The following is a 6,000-nucleotide window of genomic DNA, read 5'->3' on the forward strand; positions in this document are numbered from 1 at the left end:
AATGAGTAACAAAGAGATTAAGAATATGATTGGCGTGGAAACAAATTATTTAGAGAATGATATTGTGCCAATAAAAAAAAAGTGATCAATATACTCTTTGGAGAAAAAAATCAATATGCTCTTTCACAAATTCTTTGGATGTTGTTGTATAAAGTGGGGACAGGAGGAAAAAAAAAAAGTGCTCCTGCGAGAGAGAATGGGGGGAAGTGGGAAGTTGTGGTGGTTTTATAATCCTCTTTTTGTTTTTTATTTTAATTGGTTTATTTTATTATTTTATATTTTATTACTTTGACAATCAGTTTTCTTTAGTAACTGTAATATTATAAAAAAACTGCAATATTAAAATAAAATTAAAAAACATAATAAAAAGACTAAAGTAACTGCAAATTTTGAATTTTTAAAAAGCGGTAAAAGTTTAAATAAAAAAAAATTCCTTTTAATGTTAACTTTATTTTTATTTTCGAAATTTAAATTAATTTAATAATTAAGATTATTATTATGATAGTATCTGTTTTAATTTTTATTTTTTTTAATTATTATTATTATTATTATTATTATTATTATTTTTATTATTATTATTATTATTATTATTATTATTATTGTTATTGTTATTGTTATTAGTATACATTTGTTTTGCTATAAATAAGGAGGTTGTGGAAACATATTATTATTATCATTATTAAATAAACTAGTAAAGAAAGCCCGGGCGCTGCCCGGGCCCAACATTAATAAAGTTATATTGTTACTCTCTCCGTCCCATATTAGATGAGAATCTTACAAAAAAAAAATTTTCATATTATTTGAGCACTTATTAAATTAGGATAGAATTAATTAATTCTTTTCCATTTTACCCTACAATTAATATGACCATTCCTTTATTGTATGTGTAAATTTTGTAACTCATTTCAATGTGCATTGATATAAACAAAGGGTAAAATGGTGAAGTCTTCCAATGTATTAATGATTTCTTAATCCCCGTGTAAAGTTGGAAGTGCCCATCTAATATGGGACGGAGAGAGTATAGTTTATGTATTGTTATAAAATTAGTAAAGATTGTTATAATATATTTTGCTCATAAGTGAGCTAATATAAAAACTTATTTGTCATTTGTCTTTTTAATTTCAATTTCAAATAGCAAATAAATGTACCGATAAGATTGAGGGTAGAAATGAAACATATCTTTCTAAATTTAAGTAAAAATAAACAGAGTAGAAGTAACATTAGGGTTATCGATAGGACGATTCATTCGGTTATTTTTAAAAAAATTATATCATTCAATTTTTCGGCTATTTTATAATGTATAACCAAAATTAAAATTTTAAAATCATCCCAATCCTAATTTATGTGACACAAGCAGTACAAAAATTAGTCTTTTTTTTGTTGTCTTGTAGATATTTTAAGTTATTATTTATTGTAAATTATAGTACTTTTTATTAAAGTTTTTAATAACATATGTTACTTTTTATGTTTGAGAGTTGAACCAATTTTTTTTTATATGTCTTTTAATTTTATATGTGTTTTGTCCTTTTCCATTTTCAAAAACTAATACTCTGTCCATTTCATTTTATATGTCATTTCTTTTTATAAATATATTGGTTATTCCCTCTTCTTATGTCATATATATTATGAAATTTGAGAAGTTATTGAAATTTTTATATGATTCTAAAAATATTTTAAATTGTTAGCTATTGTGAGTTGTAGTACCTTTTTTTTACAGAATTTTGAAAATAATATTTATTACTCTCTTTGTTCTAATTTATGTGGCACATGCAAAATTTCAAATATTAACCATTTTTTATATGTCTCTTTACTATATTAAGTTGTTAATTATTGTATTTTATAGTACATTTTGAACTTAATTTTTAAAGAATATATGTTATTTTCCATGTCCCAATTTATGTGGCATTAATTGATAGATTTGTTGGAGTCGAGAGAATTTTTTTGTTAATTATTGTAATTTATAGTTTCTTTTTCGTCAATTTGAAACAATATATGTTCTTAATTGATAGATTTTTTGGAGCCGACAATTTTTTTTGTTAATTATTGTAATTTATAGTTTATTTTTCGTCAATTTCAAACAATATATGTTTATCATATAATCCATTTTATGTGGTAGCAATAGAATTTAGAGAGTCAATTAAATTTTTTATATAACTTTTAAATATTTAAGCTATTAATTATTGTAATGTATAGTATTACTTATATTATTTTTGAATATAAATGTTACCTTTTTAATCCTAATTTATATGGCATTGATAGAATTGAAAGTGTCAAATAATTGTTAATTATTGTAATATGATATGTAGTACTTTTTATGTAGTTTTTACTATTTTTAAGCATACTAAGTATAGTATTACTTATATTATTTTTAAATATATTTAAATCTACTACTTATATATATATTTTTTAGTAGATAAGTGTGAATGTGAGGGTATTTTTAAATACCCAAAATACCCTCACTTTCACACTTATCTAGTACTTACATTATACATTATATATATTATATAGTAATATTTTTTTAGTAGATAAGTGTGAATGTGAGGGTATTTTTACCCTCACATTCACACTTATGTTCAAGCCTCTCCTTTTTTTTGGTGCCACGTGTCAAAAGAGGAGTGAATTTATTCACTCTTCTTATATAGTAATACTTTTTGTCAAACAATTTTTAATTATTTTTTAAAAAACTCAACATTTGAGAATGTAACTACTATTTTTAAACGTGTTTTTTTTTAAAAAAACAAACAGTTTTTATTAATTTAAAACTCTAACTTATCTTCTAAAATAGTAACTTCTCTTCCTTATTAAAAAAAACAAATTAATTATATTTAATTAATTGATAATTGAAAAGTTAAAAATTAGAGATTAATTGTGGTGCTGACGCGTAGGCGTTATCACCACTCCTAATATAGATATATAGATTATTGACATGTGCCAATATTTATTTATTATTGATTATTTAAAATCATATATTTATATAAAAGAGAACCCTAGGCCCGTCTACGTGGCGCCACCACAAGTTAGAATTTCCTTTTAAATTTATTTGTTTCCAAAAATAGTCTTCCCTTTCATGAAAAAATGTGACTTATATGAAAAGTTGTGACTTTTATGAAGAGTAGCGACTTTTATGAAGACTTACCCAAAAATAGTCATCCCCTTTCATGAAATGATGTGACTTTTATGAAAAGTTGTGATTTTTATGAAGAGTCGCGACTTTTATGACGAGTTACGACTTTTATGAAAAATTGTGACTTTTATGAAAGGTTCTGACCTTTCCGAAGGGTTGTAACTTTTCTAAAGAGTTGTGACATTTCGATAAGGCACAATAAGAATTCGTTCACATTATCCTTTGTTGTCTATAAATAGAAGGATTTCCTCTCATTTTAAAACAATGAAAATTCTGAACTTTTTCTTCTTCCTTCTTTTGAACAATTAAATATTTGAATACTTTGCTCCTGTTGAGTGGCTCACTGACAGCATTGTTTTTGTATCAATATACTTGTGAATAAAATCATTCCATCCTGAGAGGATCTATTCCATTAAACCTCGAGTACTAGAGGGGAATAATTTCCTTAAGGGGACACTGTACATTCAGTAGGCTCAATTTTTTCCTTTCTGTTTTATTCTATTGTTATAGATCCTGGTATATTTTTTTTTTACATTCATTAATTTATGCTTATGATAATTTAAAAGTTAAAATTCTAAAAAATTGTGGTAATGACATGTGTCATTTTTTCTTCTCCTTTTATATATAGATAGATGTGAACCTCTTTAACAAAGTGACAACATGATTTCAATTTGAACAAATACAACCATGTCATCTAGCTATAATCATCAACTAATGTAAAAAAAAAACCTAAAACCATTGTGAGTAGCTATGTTTAGGGACCCATACATCAAGATGTACCATATTAAAGATACTACTACTTCTAGTACAACTCAAAGAAAATGGCAGCCTAGTTTGTTTTGCCACAGGGCAAATTGTGCATTCATCCTTAATGATGTTGTCCTATCCTTCCAATGCTAATGACATCTTCCTAAGAACATTTATGGATGGATGTCCTAATCTCTTGTGCCATAATAGATCTTCTCCAGCATTGTGTACATTAACAACTATCAATTTTGGTCCTTTATTAATGTCATGATGAATATTGTTGTCCAGCAAAATATAGAGACCTCCAGTTTCTTTACCAATCCCCTTCACTTTTCCAATAGAGTGATCCTCATGAAACACACAAAACTCAGGGAAAAATTTGATTGAACATTGTAGTTGTTTGGTGAGTTGTGATACAGACAACAAATCATACTTGAAATCAGGTACCACTAACACATCTTTTAAGACATCTCTACCATCCTATTTATACTTTCCAACATGAGAAATTGTAGTGGTTTGTCCATTAGGTAGATGAACTTGCTTTCTATTTGGCAAAACACGTGTCAAACAATGAGGTAATGTGCTTCGTTTCTCCTGAATCAACTATCTAGTGTTTGTGATCGCTATTAATATTATTATCTACCATAAAAGCATGTGCAATACCTGCCATGTGAGCTTCACCTCTCATGTTGATGGCTGATTCTTCAGTGCTTTTCTCCTTGCTAAGCAATTTCAGTATCTGTCCATATTGTTCCTTTGTAAATGCTGGCTGCTCCGATCCGTAAGATGCATGTCCTTCATACCTTGGCTTCTCACAACTGCACTAAAAGGATCATCACAGTCAACTACATTTCCCACCAAATTTATTTCTGAACTTGGGATGACCAGAAGGATACCCCAACTACTTTGTAACAAGTCTTCTTGGTATGTCCTATCAGCTTACAAACTTCACATTGCAAGCCACAATTCTTCTTGTTCCTTTCTGAAGTATTCTGGAAATTATAATAACCAACATCGTTGGAAGAGGTATTGTTCCCAGCTTGTTGATAACCTTAACCATTAGTATCTAGATTAACATTTCCAACATGAAAACTACTATTTTGTGAATATAGTTAGGTCTGCTAGAGTTGGTGTTTCCTACATAGAGAGCAGTTGATGATTCACCCAATTCAATTCCTGAATATGAACCAACTGTCAGTCTTTAACTTTTATCAGCAATGATCATTGAGTAAGTTATATTCAAGGATGGTAGAAGTATCATCATCAGTATTTGACTCCTTTGTTGGCTATAAGACTCATTCAATCCCATTAGAAAAGCAAATAAGCGCATATACTGCAGATGACTAATATACACTTTCGACTTATCACAACCACATGATGGTGGAGGAACAAGTGCATCAAACTCATCCCAAAGTACACACAATCTCGTAAAATAAGTAGATACACATGAAATATCTTGAGTAATTGTACAAATTTCTTTATGTAGTTGATAACCTTTTGATCCATCAACTTTGTCGAAACGAATGTGGTATAATATACCAAAGTACAACAGGACTCACCCTTTGAGTCTTTCAAAATATTAAAATAAAATTCATAAAGTATAATTACTTTTGTCAATTAATGCCTTCGACAATATAAGTAATTGCAATAAGGAAAAATATAAATTTACCCTCAAAATTAGTATAATCAAAACAATACTCTATCAATTATCTCCATTGTTTTAGTGTGAAATGAATAGAAACATAACTCACCATGCTCTCAATCTTACCAGAGAGCTCTTCGTTCTTTATCGACAGTTAAACAAACTCATGCTATCAAATTTAAAATGTTAAATGTGATATATTCTTATCCAAAATGGTTCATAGAATCGAGGGTATTTTTAAGTAACTTATATTTACCGAAACTAGTATATTTTTTAATGGACTACTTGAACCTTCACAAAATATGAGCAATCCATTTTGTTATTTTCTCTCTTTTTAAGAGTAATAATACTAATACTAAATTACTACACTAAAACTTAGTACTATTAACTTGCCATAATAAAGATATTTTATGAAGCTACGTGGCAGTCTTTCATTGGTCAGAACAACCAATACTGACGTGTTTTTTCCCACAAAAAGCCTAAAACC

This window comes from Solanum verrucosum, unplaced genomic scaffold (assembly GCF_900185275.1).
Source record: "Solanum verrucosum unplaced genomic scaffold, falcon-dt-bn FXZP01000262.1, whole genome shotgun sequence".
NCBI classification, from domain to species: domain Eukaryota; kingdom Viridiplantae; phylum Streptophyta; class Magnoliopsida; order Solanales; family Solanaceae; genus Solanum; species Solanum verrucosum.